Source organism: Aquarana catesbeiana, linkage group LG02 (assembly GCF_042186555.1).
Source record: "Aquarana catesbeiana isolate 2022-GZ linkage group LG02, ASM4218655v1, whole genome shotgun sequence".
In the NCBI taxonomy this organism is placed as follows: domain Eukaryota; kingdom Metazoa; phylum Chordata; class Amphibia; order Anura; family Ranidae; genus Aquarana; species Aquarana catesbeiana.
Window position 1 is genome coordinate 605,573,169 of NC_133325.1, and position 20,929 is coordinate 605,594,097.

The 20,929-nt window shown below is 41.2% G+C and overlaps 1 pseudogene; it reads right to left on the reverse strand.

Annotated features, from left to right (window-relative positions):
* Positions 1-18,387: 18,387 nt before the first annotated feature.
* On the reverse strand, positions 18,388-19,269 carry LOC141127611 (shiftless antiviral inhibitor of ribosomal frameshifting protein homolog; annotated as a pseudogene).
* Positions 19,270-20,929: the final 1,660 nt, after the last annotated feature.

Consider the following 20,929-nt stretch of genomic DNA (forward strand, 5'->3'; position numbering starts at 1 on the left):
GGCCTATTCTCAGGCCAAACAAACCCCCCCCCCCCCCACTGCAGCCCTTTATATAAGGTAGGTTGTATTGTTAGCACACTGACACACGCCCACCAGTATCTTTCAATCTGTCTCTTCATGTATGTCTAAAGTGATTGCACCTGATGGGCAGGAACACAATACTATTTGCAACTGTGTTAGCCCTTGCCTATGTGCATCAAATCTCCAACTACAGGCCAAAGATCGAAGTCCATTTGCATCCACATAAACATAGCAACAGTTTTCTAAGCATATGTACCTGTGCAGTGTAAACCCTCCCATTTTAAATGTTCAAGTTCCTGGGCATGATTAGTGCTAACAAACATAGGGGGTTATTTACGAAAGGCAAATCCACTTTGCACTACAAGTGCAAACTGCAAGTGCAAAGTGCACTTGAAACTGCACTAAAAGTGCACTTGGAAGTGCAGTTACTGTAAATCCGAGGGGGATATGCAAGGAAGATAAAAAACAGCATTTTAGCTTGCAAATGATGGGATGATAAAATCAGCAGAGCTTCCCCTCTTTTCTGATCTTCCCTTCAGATCTACAGTGAGTGCAGTTTCAGTGCAATTTCAAGTGCACTTTGCACTTATAGTTTGCACTTGTAGTGCAAAGTGTATTTCCCTTTCATAAATAACCCCCATTAACATCAGTCCCTGGCTGCAATGAGCTTCCAATCTAAAGTCCAAAATTAACATTCTTACATTAGAGACTATTTTGACAGGAGACAAATAAAATGCCAGCATGTCTTTGGATTGAGATGAAAAACCCACACAGGGAGAACATATAATCTTCAACACAAGCATTAGCATGTTGGAGAATTGAACCAGCAACCCCAATGCTGCTAGACAGAATTGCTACCCACGCAGCCAGCAGGCAGCCTAACACATGTTGTCTGCATCTCTGTGGTGTGAACCAGCCCTAAGTCCATAGCCATGCTCAGTGTCACAAGCAATATACAATATATTGGCCTAAGTATTTTTACGCCTGCCTTTACACCCACATGAACTGTAATGGCATCCAATAGTCTTAGTCCGTAGGGTTCAATATTGAGTCGACCCACCCTTTACAGCTATAACAGCTTCAACTCTTCTGGGAAGGCTGTCCACAAGGTTTAGGAGTGTGTCTATGGGAATGTTTGACCATTCTTCCAAGTGCATTTGTGAGGTCAGGCACTGATGTTGGACAAGAAGTCCAAGTGCATTTGTGAGGTCAGGCACTGATGTTGGACAAGAAGGCCTGGCTTACAGTCTCCACTCTAATTCATCCCCAATGTGTTCTGTTGTGTTGAGGTCAGGATTCTGTCCAGGCCAGTCAAGTTCCCCCACCCCAAACTCACTCATCCATGTCTTTATGGATCTTGCTTTGTGCACTGGTCCAAATCATTTGGTGGAGGGGGGTTGGGCTTGGCCCCTTAGTTCCAGTGAAGGGAACTCTTAAGGCGTCATTATACCAAGACATTTTGGACAATTTCATGCTCCCAACTTTGTGGGAACAGTTTGGGGATGTCCCCTTCCTGTTCCAACATGACTGCACACCAGTGCACAAAGCAAGGTCCATTAAAGATATGGATGAGTGAGTTTGCGGTGGAGGAACTTGACTGGCCTGCACAGAGTTCTGACCTCAGCCCGATAGAACACCCTTTGGCTGAATTAGAGTAGAGACTGCGAGCCAGGGCTTCTCATCCAACATCAGTGCCTGACCTCACAAATGCACTACTGGAAGAATGGTCAAACATTGCCATAGACACACTAAACCTTGTGGACAAGCTTCCCAGCCTTCACAGAAGCTGTTCTAGCTGTAAAGGGTGGGCCAAATCAAATGTTAACCCTACACACTAAGACTGGGCTGCCATTAAAGGTCATGTGTGTGTTAAGGCAGGTGTCCCAATACTTTTGGCTAGATAGTTTATCTGGCAAGATTTACAATGGTGGTGGAACCCTCCTACACATAACTACTACATTTAGACATAATTTTAGGACCTGGGAGATGAGACAACTTCTCTACATGACACAGCATGTTTGGGATTCATACCCAGACGCTCAGCGATGCTAAGCAGAAGGTCTAACCTCAAAGTCACGGAGTTGCCACATATGAAAACCTCCTACACATAAATACACATAAATACTGCATTTCTTTGGACATACAGGTGATGGAATTACATACATACATACATACAGGTGATGGAATTAGATTACACAAGATTTTCTTCCTGATTTATTCTGTGATATTTGGTGGTTCTTTCTTGGTTAAGTGTATACTGATATTAGTAGTGAATAGTGATATTATCCACAAATTTTTGGGAATTACATTTTGATTTCTGACGTTGGTACAAATATCACATTTTTTGGGCTCAAATTATGATTATTTGGAAATAATAAAAAGCACAAAAAATTGTGACTCATTTTAAATTTGCATCAGCAATGGTATTGTTTGTGGATTGTAAAATCAGTTTGGGTAAAGATTGTTGTGAGATGGAGAGTAATAAGTGAAAGTGACAGAGAAAAATATATTTTATCAAAACATTCCACATTCTAGTATTCTGAGGCAGGGAAAAAAATGTAGTGCATGGTAAACAAAAAAAAAAAACACAATAGTGGTAATTAAATATACTAAAGTCCAAAAAAACACAAGTCCTTCAACACAATGTAATGGACAAAATAAGTGGTAAACAAAAAGTCTAATAGCCAAGGGGCTATTGCAATGAGTAAGGGGTGTAATATCCAACTGTATGAACACGGATACAGTCACTAAGGATGGTGGTTATTCCAAGTGCTGGCAAGAAACTATGTTGATCCGTAGATGGAAACGAAAAAAGGCATCAATAAGAGAATAAGGAGTATAAACTCTTACCAGATCCAATGGACTCCCCTGTCAACGACATGGAGTCTTGAAGGCAGCGTGCCACCCAGGGCGTATAGGAAGGTATCCTGACAGTCAGAACCTCTGAGTTGAACTCCACGGAGACTACGGGGATCACCAGGCAGATCGTCACAGTAGGAACACACGATAGGAATCTGGCAGATGGGATGTACCATGTATGGCAGAGACTGGGCATTCACTCCGATCCGGATAATATGTAGAGAGAAAAATTATGCTTCCATGCCCGCCCACCTCCTGGCTGACACTGGGCCCGTCCACCTCCTGGCTGACAATGGGCATGGCCACCTCCTGGCTGACAATGGGCACAGCCACCTCCTGGCTGACACTGGGTACGGCCTCCTCCTGCCTGCCACTTTCCGGACCCTCCTCCTGGCTGAGCTCATCCTGTGTATAAAAAAGGGACATAGTTTTAGTTTTTGGTTCATCAATCACACACAATTTTCAGCTCATGACTTGCAAATTGAATGTTAATAAATAGAAAAAACCTTTAATTATGATCAAAGCATTTTTCATTCTTGTCCCAAACATTTTTGGCCACTACTGTCAATTGATATGTAAATCTCTTTTTAAATCATTAATTTGTTAGTAATTATAACATCTAGTTAACATCATTTATATTAGGACAATAAATATGTATAAAAATAATATACCTGACTCCAGCTGGGCGCATCCACTTCTTCCAGGATGGAAGGCCCAGGTTGTTCCTCGTCAGCCTCTGCTGAGGTTGAGGGAAGGGTGGAGGGAAGGCTTCAGGGAAGGGTAGAAAGTGATTCCCTGGCTTCAGCCTGGTCCTCCAGAAACCGCAGTTTGTTGAAGTACCACAGCCTGGGTACATAAACTTGCGCAGCTACTGCTGCTCCTGATCTGAGTGATTTCTGGATCTTGTTATGGTCCTTCTTATACAAGTTCCTCAAGATCCCAATTTTCTTTTCCAAGAACATGAAGGGTGCATCGGGGACCCGAGTCTTCACAAATTCCAGAAGTTTCTCCAGCGTTGACCTCCTAGCTTGTTTTTCACCTCCCACCAATTCCTCATCTCCCTGTACCTGTCTATGAAACTGGCCATGAATTCTGAGTCCTTAAAGTAATTCATATTTGCTGTAAGACAATACACCAGACAAAAACACTAATGTCAGCCTAAACTCTCCTAATCTTATCCCGATATAGGCCTCAATCTTGAAGCAGTATTGGCCACTGACAGCCCAAGTTTAAATTTTACCTTTGTTTAGGATGCTCGCCACTTCCGTTCCTCCTTCCTCCGCACGCAGATCGTACGTACGACACATGCGTGTTAGCTTGATATACACTGCGCATGTGTGAAACTCCGCCCGCGTCACCTGCCCCTGGCGTTCTTTCGAGAATATTCCCCGCCCCTTCTCTTTCGGTGCGTAGTAGGAGCGACATGGCGGAGACATAGTAGTAACGAGAAGGAGGAAAGCCCGGAGCCAGAAACATCCCAATCCCGGAGGAGAAGATTTAAGGCCTCAAATATGGCCTTTGCAGAGATGGTGGAGATGGTGGACATTTTGAGGAGGAACGACTATGATGGGAAGCATGGACCGTACCTAAACCCAAATGTGAGAAAGGCCAAGATCATGACTAAAGTTGTGAAGAGTCTGCACAGAAATTTTTGGGTACGACGATCCAAGGAGCAATTAAGGAAACGCTGGTCAGACCTGAAACTGAGGGAGCAGAATCAGTATAGAAGAATCAAGAGATTGCTTATAAAAAGTAAGTACTTTTCGTGTGTTCCTATCATTATTATTATACTTGCATGCTGCTCCATGTGCTTTTCTTTACTGTTGTACAGTTTAAAATGGCGACTTTCATGTTCGTGGGCACAGTAATCGGTCATAGGAAACATTGTTCGCTCATTAAATACGATGTTTTGGGCAGATACAGGTTAAATACATTTGGTCATCCCTATTTGTATAAAAATAAGTTTTGTACATTGCTGTCTAGATGTGTTTGTAACTAGAATGAAAGTGTCCCACACAGGTGCTCCAGTGGATACTTGGGGTATCTCCATGTGTGAAAATTGTCACAAAAAGGTAAGTATTCCAACTTTGGTAAGGTAAAAAATCATGTCTTCAGCTTGGAACTCAGACAATTGTACTCCACTTCACAGCAATGTTTCATATTCCTATTTCTGGATTCAAATATCTGTGTGCTAAGTATACCTTTTGTTTCATTCTCACAGGGGAGAAAAGACTTGGAGGACACCACTCAGAGGACACCAGGAACCCCACACCTCACAAAGAAGGGGAACTCAGCACAAGACCACACCCCGAGGATCTGGAGGAAGGAGGGGTGGAGGAAGTTGGCAAACTTGTCACCACAACAGGTGAGTGTCTGACACCCCAGCTTCAGGTAATATATGTATGCCTGCATATTTATAATACATGTTTTTGCTCAAATTTTAGGTGATGTGCTGGTTGTGGAAGAGCAAGCTGAACATTTCACAAGTGACAGTGCACAAAGGCTAATCTAGGACATCATGGTGTGTAATCGTGAAATTGACATCATAAGGAATAAACTCAATGTTATGGAACAACAAATGAAGAACATGATTGATGTGTTGGGGAGAATCAAAATTTCTTCCAAATGCCACCATTTTACCTTTTGTTGTACTAAGCAAAACATTTCTTTTTACATTTTAAAAGCCAAATTTTGAAGATGCACACGGTGTGTCAACATGTGCTATCTGCCATCAGGGGATATCAATATATGCATTTTGTGAGTGCAACCCCTTCCTCGTAACTGTAATAGGTGAGAGGAATTGGTTGCACCCACAGAACACGTCCATTGATCTCCCATGATGGGAGATAGCACATGTTGACAGTAGGCATGGGATCAGGAGGGAAATACCCATTTTGACTCCTAAATTGTGTGCATCTTCAAAATTTGGCTTTTACAGGGGTGACATCACCCCATCTGATGAAGGCAATATCAACACTTTTTGGACATACTATAATGTCTGATATTGCCTTAATTTTTTCTACGTTGAACTTTGTAAGTTCCAGAGTTGTGTATGTTATGTTTTGAAACATGCCTGTTTATACCAAAAAAAAAAAAATTGTAAAAAACTTGAGAAAAAAAATTATTTTCCCAAAAAATTTTATAATGCACATGTGAATGTGCACAGAGTAAAAAGTTTGATAACCAACAATGTGTGGCTTCTTCTTTCAATGCTCAATACCAGTTTTGTAAGTAATTTTGTGTTTACAGTGACAATGGGGCTTATTTACTAAAGGAAAATACACTTGGCACTACAAGTGCACTAGGAGAACCTAGGAGACATCTAAAAAGAAACACAAGTAATAAAGAAATTTCAAGATTTTATCAGATAATTTTTTTTTTATTAAAAATTTATTTAGACATTGTCTGGCATAGCAATGGACCCCCTACCTGTAAAATAATTGACATATTTCTGCCGAACTTCACGGGCACTTTGGGATGCCAAGCCAGGACGGCCAGTATCCAGGCCCGTCAGAGGATTCGCAGGAAGTAGGGCCTCAGGCCCAACTGAGGCAACATAATTTTGGGCATTTTTCCTTAAAAAAATGTGCAATATGCAGCAGGATAAGATGATGTGGTTAATTTTGTACTCCGCCATATGTATTGCTGTCAGAAACAGGCGGAACCGGCTGACCATTATCCCGAAGGCATTCTTAACGACTCTTCTGGCTCTGGCCAGCTGGTAGTTAAAAACCCTCCTCTCTGGGGTGAGGGTCCTCTGGAGGAATGGCCTCATCAGGTGCTCGCCCAGACCGAATGCTTCATCAGCAATAAAGATGAACAGGAGTCCTTCAATGTTGTCTGCAGCAGGTGGCAATGCCAGGCCACCAGTCTGGAGACATTGGTAGAACTCGGTCTGGGTGAGGACTCCTCCATCCGACATCCGGGTATTCTTCCCCACGTCCACATAGAGAACTCATATTGTGCCGACACCACCGCCATCAACACTATACTATTAAAACCCTTATAATTGTAATAATAAGACCCCAAATGGGGTGGTGGCATGATGTGGACTTGCTTCCCATCTATAGCCCCTCCACAGTTGGGAAAGTCCCAATGGTCGGCAAAATGGCAGGCCACAGTCTGCCATTCCTGTGGCATTGAAGGAAACTGTGGAGTCAAACCAGAAATAAAAAAATGAGTACTTTTGCACATAACATTGCAAGCAGATTACACAAAACCATTCTTGGCCAACATCAGTATAACATTTATTTTAAGGAGTATTTAAAGACAAAAATATAGGTCCACTTATCAGATCCCCCCCCCCCCCCGATGGCCCATTGTAAACATTTTAGGGAGGTTCTAAATGAGTTTGGGACCCAAAAAAAAGCCTCTGGCACTCTGCCTGAATTTAAGGACAACAATAACATTTGTACACATTTTAAGGGGTGTTTAGGGTAAAGCAGTACAATGGAGCTGACAAAATACATTGTTAAGTGGCTAGGCTAGGTGTATATGGGGCCAGAATAGCATGCTGGGGAGGTTAGTGAAGGCAAATATGCATGTAGGCCAAAAAAGAGCATTAAAAACTTCCAGCATGCATAAGGATAAAGCATATTACAATCATGGTAATTAGGGAATGATGAAAGAAATACAATACATTAGTGTAGCAATAACTCTCGGTGGAGCTGCTGGTTTAAAGCGGGCTGTTACCGTAACCTTTGTTACCTTGATTTCACCAGAACCGGGTCTAGTGTCCCGTTGAGTTTAATACCAGACAATGTAGGCACCGGACACTTGAGTATCTTTTCCAATGCTTTAATAAACATAAATTGAAGGAAGTAGCAGGAAAGAGGTAGAAGGAGAGTTGCAGGGAAGTTCAAATACCTTTTCTTAGTGTAGTATTAGAAATTGAAAGCTTGTAGATGAATGTACTCTCTTTTTAGAGTTGAATCTTTGCCCGCATGGATAGGTTTCTCTCACTAACCTAGCAGCCAGTACGCAGCACGAACAAAAGTCTCTGCCACAGTCTTGATTGAAATAAAACCCGTACGATCCTCTGCCACAGAATGTAATGGTTTACGATGAACAGCAAACACAGCACTAGAACCTTTAAGCCGACCCGGCAGTACCATGCGGTAGGATTACTTTAGGATGCGTCCTCCAACTGAGTCACCAGGCCCCTCTCCAGACCAGCACTCTGCATGATCCTTCCATGACGGGTCCTCCCCTGGGATCTTCTCAGTTGTCCAGCTTTTTCCCATAGGACAGACAGCCCAGGACCATTCCTCTGCCGCCGTGGTAGATCCCAGACAGGCTTCTGGGCCCACCCACACGCTGCAGCGACGTGGGCCTCCTGGTCGGAGGACCACGAGGTAGTACTCCTAGCACATACCTGTCGGCCAGGAGGGCCAGCAGGTGGAACGAAAACGAACCCTAAAACATGGCATCTGTCCCATAAATACCCTCTCCCAGAATGCAACTCGGAGGACCACCTCCACGGAGTTATCTCCGGGACAGAAGAGCACTCATACGCTTCAACATGTTGCCTTTCCAACACCGACCCATGGTGACAACGACACCCACAGGCACAGTGTGAAACTACATGCAACTTAGCCAAGCTGGAACAGAGGCAAATCTGACTATGTATAAACAGATAACCCACTAAATTTACCTATAAGCAGTAGATTAAAAATCTACCAGCGCTACATTAGCAAACATTAAATACATATAATGTGATGTTAAAGGAGAAATCTTACCTTAATATAGTCCTTCTGCAGGACCAGAATAATGGCAGAACAGGTCTCTGGGATAATGATCCCCAGAGCCTGAGGGGAGATGGCTGTCGAGAACTTGAGGTCCCGTGGACTTCTCCCAGTTGCCAAGTACCGCAACGTGGTGACTAGCCTCTGCTCCGGAGTGATGGCTTGCCGCATGCAAGTGTCCTGCCTGCTAATATAAGGGGTCAGCAAAGCCAACAGACGGTGAAAAACGGGTTCCGTCACCCTGAGAAAGTTCCTGAAATCATCAGGATTATTCTCCTGGATCTCACGAAGCAAAGGCATATGAGATAATTGGTCACGCTGGAGTATCCAATTCTTGGTCCATGAACTCCTCTCCACTCTGTTCATGGACTGGGCTTGGGTCCAAGTATGAACCCCAACACCAAGCCCCCACACAGCACGAACTCTACGACGAGTACGTACCCGCAACACGGCTTCAAAACGGTTGGCTGGTGAGAACGAGCTAACAGAACGCACTGAAGAACAGCAAGGCCTGTGAAGAGCGAGCTGAAAAACAGAAACGAGCGGACAAGAACACACTGAAAATCAGATGCGAACTGACTACACGCACTGAAAAGCAGATACAAACCCACAAGCACAAACTGAAGAGCAGTAAAAGACTGAAAAGCACGAAAGCTGAAAAGCACAAATTGTCTCTCACCAAACTTCTACTAATACGAGATAAACACGAGATTAGCAGAAGGAGCCCAAAGGGTGGCGCACTGGCTATTGAACTTCCCTTTTCACGTCCCATCGTACGCGTTGTACATCACTGTATTCTTGGCAGTCGGACTTTGGTGTGACTATGTGTACGCAAGACAGCTTGAACTGAATTCAGTTGGAAAAACCTTCAGAGTTTATTCCGACTGCACAAGCAGCCGATTGGGATAAGTTTTGGATCACAACTGAGTCATTGTCACAAAACATAGCTGCTTAAGAGACAAATTACAAAGTACTTACATCGTGATATTTGGTCCCTGTCAGAATTGTGAAATATGCTCCAAATTATTCCCCATCTTGTTTTCGTGGCTGTGGTGATCTTGGATCACATCTTCATACTTGGTGGGATTGCCCGGTAGCAAAAATTTCTGGAAAGATGTATTTCTTATGATTTCAACACTGTTTGAAATCCCTATCAATCCTGATCCTAAAATAGCACTTTTAAACTTAAAACCGGCCACTCTCTCCTACCGCCAGTTCAAACTCCTATTACAGATCACTACAGCCGCGAAACAAACAATTGCCAAAGCTTGGAAATCCCTATCCTTAATAATTGCTGAAACAAAAAATAGAGTTGATCAAGCAATGATCCATGCCAAAACAGAGGCTATAACTTAAGATAAAATATCCAACTTTGAGAATATATGGAATCCCTGGGTGACTCACTTTTTGCCTTCCAATTTTGATGCTTCCCTACTAAGACCTTGGTGATCTCGATTTATACTTCCATTCTCTGCATTCATGGTATGTTTTTATTACCATGTACTACCCCGGGGACCCCACTACCTCTCATTTCTTTCTTCCCTATCTATTTTTTCTCCTACCTAAGATTACTTTTTCATTTATCTTCTCTCTCTTCTACTTTTTCCCCCTATTCTCTCTCTCCTCTTTCAATTTACTCTTTATATAGTTCTGGTAGCAGAACTTTTTTTTCCATGGTTATCATTTTAGATTCTATAAAAATTATTTCTTTTTTTTTTTATTATTTAAAAACTATGCTCTTGATAATAATTAAGACCTTTTTTTTTTAATCTGAGGTCATCTTATATTAGAGTAGTTAGATCCATGCTAAAATTGTTTTAGTTAAACTACTTTTAGTTTATGTTAGAACTACAACTCAATATTATTACCATATATGTGATATTTTCTTTTGCTGCCACCATATGTATTTATGTATACTAATTGTTAAAATTCAATAAACAAATTTGACAAGAGAATCTGTGGAAATGCTGTTCACAGATGCTCTCCATCCAATCTGACAGAGCTTGAGCTTTTTTGCAAAGAAGAATGGGCAAAAATGTCACTCTCTAGATGTGCAAAGCTGGAAAGACATCCCCCAAAAAGACTTGCAACTGTAATTGCAGCGAAAGGTGGTTCTACAAAAGTATTGACTCGGGGGGGCTGAATACAAATACATGCCACACTTTTCAAATATTTATTTGTACAAAGTATGGAAAACCATTTATCATTTCCCTTCCACTTCACAATTATGTGCCACTTTTTGTTGATCTATCACATAAAATCCCAATAAAATACATTTCCATTTATGGTTGTAACATGACAACATGTGGAAAATTTCAAGGGGTATGATTACTTTTTCAAGCACTGTAGATGACTTACTTCCCAGGCAGGTGGCTTTTACACCCCAGAAGATTTCCATGGTCTCCTTGGCTTGTAGTGTAATGTAACAAAAATGTAAATTGAAGCACCACACCACTGCTAAATGGTCCAGATATAACTTTACTCCAGTAAAGGTCAGGTAGACAATCAAAAGTTTACCTAATTAGCAAATCCCAGATAGTCAATAGTATTGGATGTATAATAATTCGAAGTTAGGTAGCATTGAAAAAAGCTAATATACAAGATCCTCAGAAAAATATGGGAATCTGAAAAATAAATCATAACATTTTAATGAAACAATTAGGTAAAAAACTGTAAGAATATAACCAATAATTCTACATCCCAATTAAAACATGGACCTAATAAGAAAAAATATATTAATAAAATGTCTGTAAATATATGTGTATAAATCAAGCTATACACTATACCAGGAAAATTCATAGAGGTCCGAATCTCATGTTTGTGCTATGACTCAGATTCTTCACATCACAGCCCCCTGCCTTCACATACAGGGAAGACTTACAGGCATTGGTCTTGTCAGTAGCTGGTTTGGCAGCAACCATTTGAGCTAAAGAGCTGTGCTTATAAGATTTATAAGTCTCCTTTGGATCTACCATTAATGGATAAATGTGTTTGGATTTATCCTCATAATGTATAGTGTGGTGAAGCCAGGGATTGTACAATCAGCCTGCCAATTAACCTGGAAAATGGGCATAACTGAATTACAACATTCTCCTGCTTTCAGACTTCAATGGGGTTAATTGCCATTTTTGGATTTGTGGAACACTCAGCAAACCAAACCCAGGCAAATTCGCTTATCCCTAATTTTAAAGGAAAATCCAGTCACATGGCCTGTTAAATTTATTTGATAAACTGACCACCAATCATGGAGTGTGCCATATTCTGCACATAAGATGCACATGAGATACACCTCTACTTCTTACAAAAGTAAAGTATTTACAAACATTTTGAGCGCCTTTCAAAGCAACTGGAGATATTCCACACGCAAGATCTGTACTAGCAGGACATTCACAAATGTTTGGTATGAATTATCACCAGATGGATGAAAATAAGTAGGCTACAACATTTATGATTAGCTGGTGTGTTTCCGCTTGCGATTGTGCTCACGTGCGTATTCTCATGGCACATGGCGGTTAAATATAACTCCAGTCAGTAATGCTGAGCTGGTGAACATGAGCAAAGAGACCAGAGAAAAGTGTTGGAGATATGGAGCGAACGGTTGACGTAAACAAACATCAGCAGACCACACTAATTTGAGTTTAGTGTTTGTATCTTTCAGCCAGCAGAATTGAATAGCTCATTCTCATACCACTGACACTCATTTAATTCATCTATTAAACTCTGACAGGAAACACCCATTTAACATTTTGACATGCCAAGTGCTTAGAAGAGTAATAGAGCACATAAATGGAAAAATAAACAAAGAAAAGCCAGCATCTCCAGCTCCTGTCCAAGAATGCTCTGGTGTGGTTGATGTTATGTACTGAGTGGCAAAGAATGCTTGGAATTGTAGTTCCACTGTAAATAGCATCTCTCTATATAAACAAGCCAGCAACAGGACAGCTGGGATCGCTCACTGTAGTTATCAGATACAGCTTGTCAAAAAACAACAAACAAAAATTACCAGCTTACTTACCAGCCAACCTGCAACAAACCAAATTGACCCTGTCTAACAGCTCATGTTAAAAACAAGGGGTTTTGTTTGCACACATTTGCAAATATACAGTATGTGTAAGCTGCAGTAACTACATCACGGCACCCCAGTGTACTTCAGTCCTAACTCTATAACTTTGAGAGTGTCCTGAGTTGGAGCACATATTTCATCTTGAATAGATTAAGGGCAGGTATGCCTGGAGGGAGCCCAGCACTCCTTACAGATATAGGGATGCACTGGCCACCCAGCAATAGCCTAATAGCAGTGAAGGTATCCCCTCACCAATTCATGAACAGTACAAAATTGCAATCACCCCAACCTTTAACTGACCTTAGCAGCAAGGAACACATGGAAGGGAGATGCATGTCAAAAAACAACAAATGAAAATCCCCAGCTCACTTACCAGCCAGTCTGCAACAAACAGAATTAACCCTGTATAACAGTTCACATTAATAACAAGAGGTTAAATTTGCACACACTTACAAAAGTATGCGCGAGCTGCAGCAGCCACATCACAGCACCCCAGTGTACTACAGTCCTAATGCTATCATTTTGAGAGTCTTTTTTTAGAGAGTTGAAACACATATAAACACATATATAATAATAGACAGATTAAGGGCAAGTTGGAGGGAGCAAGGGAGCCCAGCCCTTCTTAAAGGTATAGGGGTGCACTGGACACCCAGTAATAGCACAATGGCAGCGATGGTATCCAGTGCGTCCCCTCACCCATTCACCAATAGTACAAACAATTGGCAACCACCCCAACCTATAACTGGTCTTTGCCACAAGGAATACATGGAAGGGCGACATATGTCAAAAAACAACAAACAAAAACTCCCAGCTCACTCACCAGCCAGCCAGCAACAAAAACAAATCGACCCTGTCTAATAGTTCACGTTAAAAACAAGGGGTTTCGTTTGCACACATTTGCAAATATATTCTGTAAAATGTACTCTGTTCTGGGGTGTCTCGATTCTAACTGAGGATGACTAGGTCTTAACCACTTCGATACAGGGCACTTTCTCCCATTCTGCCCAGGCCAATTTTCAGCTTTCAGCGCTGTCACACTTTGAATGACAATTGCGCGGTCATACAACGCTTACCCAAACTAAGTTTTTAGCATTTTCTTAACACAAATAGAGCTTTCTTTTGGTGGTATTTGATAACCACTGAGTAAAAAAAAAGACCAACATTTTTGAAAAAAAAAATTTTTTTCTTCATTTCTTTTATAAAATTTTTCTCCTTCACTGATGGGCACTGATAAGGCTGCACTAACGGGCACTGATGAGGCGGCACTGATCGTCACTGATGAGGCAGCACTGATGGTCACTGATGAGGTGGCACTGATGGGCACTGATGAAGAGGCACTTATAGGCGGCACTGATGTGCACTAATAGGCAGCACTGATAGACGGCGCTGATGGGTGGCACTGATTGACACTGATAAATGGCACTGATAGGCAGCACTGATGAGGAGGCACTGACAGTCATTACTGATGACCATTGATTGGCATCTGTGAAGGGCACTGATAGGCATTACTGATGGCCACAGATTGACACTTTGATGGGCACTGATTGGCATTTGGTGGGCACTAATTGGCATTTTGGTGGGCACCTGTGATGGGAGCTGCGCTGATAATTAGCGCCCTCTGTCAGGAGAGCCACCGATCGGCCCTCCCTGTCAGTGCGAACAGAGGAAAGCCTTTTACCAGCACTTCCTGGTTACCGCTGTGATCAGCTGTGATTGGTTACAGCTGATCATGTGGTTAAGAGGCTATGTCATAGGCTCTTTATCACGATCGGTGATGCGGTGTATCAGAGTGACACACAGCACCGGCAATCGTCGCGCTGCATGTCCCTAATCTGCAATAGGGCGGGTGGCAAGTAGTTAAAGAATAGTTGCTCACCCCAGAAAAAAAATTGAGTCAGCAGCGACACATACTGTGCTGAATTTTAATATTCGAACACTTACCTGTCCTGGAATCCAGCAATGTCGGCACCCCAGCCGATGTTTCCGCGATTCCTAATAAGGGAACCTGGCAGTGAAGCCTTTCTGCTTCACAGCCGGTTCCCTACTGCGCATGCGTGAAGCACGCTGTGCTTTCTCAATGGCCCAGAAGCGGGGGAAGGAGGAGGGGGGGCCACGGCAAGATCAACAAGATCAAAGATCAAAGATCAAAAGCAGGCAACCGCTCCCCCCTGAAAGGTGCCAAATGTGTCCATCCAGTTCATCACCCTTCAAGACCCATGCGGTCAGGTGTGGGGAGGCAGTAGAATAGCCTCAGGAGTTCTACTGGTCAGATGATAACGACCTTGTGCATTCTTCTAGCTAGGTTTACTGCAGGCTGGCTGTGAAAGTTGTTATCTGCCTCAAAAGTCCTTTCAAATCAATATTGTTCCCATGTCCCATCTGCATTAATATCAATGTTCTTTCAATATAACATATACGTAAGCTGCAGTTACCACGTCACAGCACCCCAGTGTGCACCAGTCCTAACTCTAAAATATTGAGGGGCAGGAAGACTGCAGCAGCTAGGGGTTGATAATGTGGTGGTGTTTTAACACAAGCTAAAAAGGAAAGTACACAACATCTTTTTTTTTACAGGCTGGGGTTATTTCCCTTTCAAATCTGTAGAAACAGGTTCATTTTAAGGATTTCAAGGGACCAGAGGTCATTTTGTCTTCAAGCCTCATGTAGCGTTGCTAGTTGGGTGATATGATTTTTTTGAAGAGTGGAAGTACCAAACCACTTAAGAAAAGGACAGCACTGAACCTAAGCATCAAACTCATATCCAGAAACTAGCTTTTTCAAAATGAAAGGCTAGCAATGGCAGGCTTTTTTATTCTCCCATGACAGATTCTCTCACTTGGTTGGACAAGGATGACTTCCAGGACACTTTCTCTAGACTGCTTTCCAGATTTTTTTATATTATAGGGAACTCTTCAAGTAATGGCGCGTACACACGGTCGGACTTTTCGACCGGACTTGTTCGACGGACGCCGACGGACCAAATCCGGTGGACAATCCGATCCTGTGTGGGCTTCACCGGACCTTCAGCGGACTTTTCTAGTCGCAAATCTGACGGACTTTAGATTTGGAACATGCTTCAAATCTTTACGTGGTAACTCCGCCAGACCCAGAAATCCGCTTGTCTGTATGCTAGTCCGACGGACAAAAACCCACGCTAGGGCAGCTATTGGCTACTGGCTATCAACTTCCTTATTTTAGTCCGGTGTACGTCATCACTTACGAATCCGTCGAACTTTTGTGTGATCGTGTGTAGGCAAGTCTGGTCTTTAGAAAGTCTGTTAAAAGTCCGCCAAAAGTCCGTCGAAAGTCTGTCGAAAGTCTGTCGGACGGGCTGTCGGACTTTTGTAGCTGAAAAGTCCGACCGTGTGTGCGCGGCATAAGCCTTACTACTCATACAGTATTTGGTACTATTATGGTCATTGAATTCTCTACTGCGGCAAAGTGAGTATAGTGATGTCCGTCCTTCGCTGATCCAGGAGTACATGTACCTCTGTTAATGCAGTAGTTTTGCCAGTCTGTGTTCTTACATCTCTGTGGTTGATGTATCTTTATTTACAGTAGTGAAAACGAGCTATGTCTCCAAACTTTACATGTTGTAGCAGGCATATCATATTTTAAAGCTGTAATCACCATGTGCATGCATAACCATTTTTTTTTTCTTTTTTTTACAAGTGTGGATTAATAAGTAGTTGTTGGATTCATGAAACAACACAGAACAACAGAAACCTTATATTGCATTATGTGATAAAATAAGTGGATTACTTATTAGGATAAATTTCATGCTTGTCAAACACAAACTTTACCACAACATAATCTCCTGAATCAGGCCGTTTCTGTTAAGGTGTCTTATACACGGATTTTCCAAACACTAAATACTAGGGGGTTGTTTCCCTTAAAATCCATTTACCTTTCATACCCACATTCCTGTCTGTCTCCTTCCTTATTTCTCTGCTCAAGTTCTTGCTATAAAATTCAGATTAGTCAAATTTCACTCCTACATGTCGTAACAGCAGCCAAATGAAATAATAATCCTAAAGAAAAAGGCGGAATAAAAGCAAACTCTTAAAAATTACAAGACACTGTATGTATGTGAAATAAAATACACTTTTCTCCTGGGACTTCAAAAGACTTCATTTTCATGAGCTGGCTTAGTCACAGCTTTGAGCTCTAAGTAGGGCAGTCGTTGTTGTTGGTGAAAACACAGTTGAAATGAAATCTGTTAAATGCAAATCCATAAAAATGATCTCTTTCAACTAATATAGTTCAACTGAACACAAGCACTTTATAATAGTAATCTGCCATGTTCAGAAATGGAAGTAAATGAAAGCATCATGATTACCAATTGAATTTTTATGCTGGTTATTAAATTTGATGCAAATTTGGCCCCCATCTGAATATTAGCAACCGTATTAGGTTCCTTGGGTTACATACAAGTCATTTGTTTTTACTTTAAATATTATACCCCTTTTTACATCATTTATATATATCGCAACAGCACATTGAGATCCCATTAAGAAATGTATTTGGTGACTCCCAGAGGGCTCTAACTGAATTAAAGATCGTTCATTCCCATAACATTAGATTTGGATCAAAGTTTGTTGAGAAGTGATTGCATATTCATACTTGTTTCTGAAATGTGACATGTTTAAAAAATATCTGTTATCAGATACACTGTCCAGATTTTACATGAAATGGTTTAATGTTCTTTGAAATTATATAGCTCAGAATTTAGATTTAGTGTCAGGTACATTCTGCTCATTGTATGCAGTTCAAGAACTGGAAATAAAGATGCCAAAACATTTCAGGTCCATAACTAAAATACTATTTAACACTAGTGTATAAAATTAAAAAACATCAAAAAGGAACTCAAGGGAACAAGTAAAACCACCCAATGCTAATGCTATCCAGAAAACATTTATTCCAAAACATAACTTTTCCAGAGATAGCAAAGAACTTCTTACTGCAAACAATGTGACTGAAGCAACGTTGTGTCAGAATACCAAATGTTAGATTATGTAACCAGATATGTCAGCCAATAGCATTTTTAGAAAAAATCAAAATGGCAGAGCATGATGTGAAAAATGACAGGTTAAGTGATATGATTTAGATAGGAACAACAGAATAAAAAACACAACGCAGTGTGTACACTGATAAAAGATACAAAGCTAGGATCCTGATTTCTCTTGGAAATGTTTAAGGCTCAACTTCTGTTGATCTTTAACTGTGGTTTCCGCCAACAAACAATGCAAAATTCAAGGTTTAGGGTCCATTCAGCCTAAAGTTTTTGAAGGACCATAATAGGTTCAATCATCTCCTGATTGGTTATAAGTGTTCTGGACTTAGTGGTGCCTTCCTCCACTCCCTCTGGCTGTGACAAACCCTTTGGCCTTAATGCTAAGCCATAGTTTGGCTGGCCTCCTAATGGATTCTCCATTAAATATGTAAAGAATTCAGCCTTTAGACCTTAGATAGAAAGGATATTGGGGGATTGTTCTTCCCTCTAAATTTCAGGGACATTTAACAAGCTGGAGGGTGTTCTGACCCACTAACCTATGCAAAATCAACAGCTTTCACTGTAACACCCCTTTGATGGTCAAAATGTTTCACATAAACATGACTAAATGGCCAAACTTTAACTTAAGAAATGACCTAATGAATATAAACAGTCCATATGGACTTCAGGTTATCCACTGTTGGTCTTTAACTGTTGTCATCCCTCTCTTCTTCTTCCATCTCTTTGATATCATCCAGGATGAAGTCATCCAGATCACACTGGGTCAGGCTGCCCTGGGTCAAGCAGGTGGCCACTTTGGATCCTGAGCTCATATATGGGGCACTGGCATAAAGCACTTTGGGTTGGTTGTCTTTAGCTCTGCTTCTAGGGTGAACACATTGCATACCTGGAATGTGAGGCTCTCTGCAATTGTAACAGTCTTCAGCAAAGCAACTGCTGGTTCGTGGGCCTTTCTTTCGGCTTGGTGGAAGTATGTGAATGGGCAGGGCGGGTGTACAATACATGTAACATGGGCAAGCGCAGTCCATCTAAGTAAATCCCTTGAACATCTGGTTGCAGGTCCGTTAATGGAACTCAGAGATCCTAATGTCATTAGGCACTGGGTCATATTTTTTTCTGGCAGCTGTGACTTCTGGACACCTCTTTCCTCTGTGGAATGCTTTGCCAACACATCTTGGCACATTCTTTGCAGGAAATCTAGTGGTTATGAGAGGAAATGTGTTTTTCAGCAGCATTGTTGAACATTTTTTTCTCTGTCAGAGGAAGTTGCTTCAACTTTTCAGCCAGGTTCCCTATGTCCTTGTCTGTACTGAGGCCCTTTGGCGTGTCTTTGCCCTTCTTCAGTTTATTGATCACATTCATTGCAACTTTGTCCTTTTTCAAATTGCTTTTGTCATCTGTATCAATATCATTAAGTCCTTGCACAGGATGATGTATTGACAAACTTGAACATGATTGTTCGCAAACTTTGTCATGAGATGGACCGCTGTCTCTATTGGGATTTGGCCGTAGAACTTCTCTCTCAGTCGCCAGACGCTCTTCTTCAGCTCCCCCACCAGGTTTCCCATGATGGCAGCATTTACTGGGACCAATCCTGGCTACTGATCACCGTCTGTTTCAATATCCAGAAAACATTGTAAGTGTTTTAAAAGTCTGAAAGTATAATTGCAATTTTTTATATAGTGTCATGCAGCTAGATTCACCAAGATTTTCACAGGCTTAGGCTGGACTAAAGTGACTTTTCACATGATTCTAGGCTCAGCAGCACTCTTCTTGTAACCATCCATGCTAGACAATAAAAGGGAAGTATTTAGCGTAGGAACACACCTAAATATCCCTAAATAGATTTGTAAGCTGGACTCTAAAGGTTAACACACAACACCTTAATAATACATATAGCTCAAGACAGTGCAGCGCAAAATGACCAATCAATATAAAATGTCCTTTTAAAAGTCCAAAAATAAACATATCATGATGAACACAGAATGTGCCACTGTGATGGGGATGTGCAACTTAAAACATGCAAGTGTCAACGTGAGTCCACGAATCCACCACAGATATCTGCAGTCGCTCAGCTCATATCTCTGATCCGCAGTTCCACAGACGCCTTCCCATATGGGAAAATATAGTAGTCCAGCGGTAAATCAGTCACACCAGGGATGATCACTTTGCAATCTCCCCATGTTATGTGATTAAAATAAAAGAGAATCTAATGCTCTCTGTAACTCTCAGTTTAATTGGTAAAAAAAAAGTAAAACCCAAACAAAGCACTTGAGCCAAGTGCATGCATTGAGCACTCGGGTTACAATTTAAACCAGTAAGATGGCCATGGATGATGTCAGTGCGTAGCTCCTCCCCGTAAGCGTTACGTTTGTAGGCGGGACTTCGTCAACAGGAATGCTAGACAACATTTGTCCCAAAATCAGTAAAATCTTGCACGGCCATTCCGAAATCTAGCTTCCCTTAGTCTCTATGAATCTTCTTTGCTTGCTAAGCATTGAAAAGAAGAAAAAACAAGCCATGGATATCAGTCCAAATTCAGTTTTTATTTTTCACAATAAAAATATTCTTTAAAAATTGTCAGCCAACACGTTTCAAGAGTTATACAGGAATTCACCTTCATCACGTCTTAGTTTTATTGTGCAATAGGAGCCTAGACAGTTTGTATCTAGAGATCTTATTTAAACACAGGTAAAAGTTTGCTCAGACAACTAGTTGGGGACACGGTCTAGGGGATATTGCATTCTTCTAAACAATTAGAGAAGTACCCGATGGAAAATTTTCTTTAGTTTCACTTTTATTTGTTAAGTAAATCATTTTGTTTAGTCATAATCGTTATGTTAGAATGATTCGTTTTTGGATTTGATTTGTTATTTCTGGAGACTATATATTCATTGTTCCGAATGTATTCAGATTTTCAGAAGTTCTATTATTTTGTTCTTTTGTTATTTTGGAAAATTGGCTATATAACCTGTTAAAAATAAGTAGAAAATTAATCATCTTATTTCACTTTTTTACCTTACTGTATTTATTGCAACATGTTTCCATTTCATATGTAGTGCATTTCTTAAAATAATGAAAAATGTTAATGCAAAAAGAATTGACTGATTATCCAAGAGTCAAAATCTACCACACCATTCTCATCCAAATAAAACAAATGAATCTGAATTTTTACGTATTCACTCGTTATGTTATTAAGTTGAATTACTTTCCCCATTCCCAACTGAC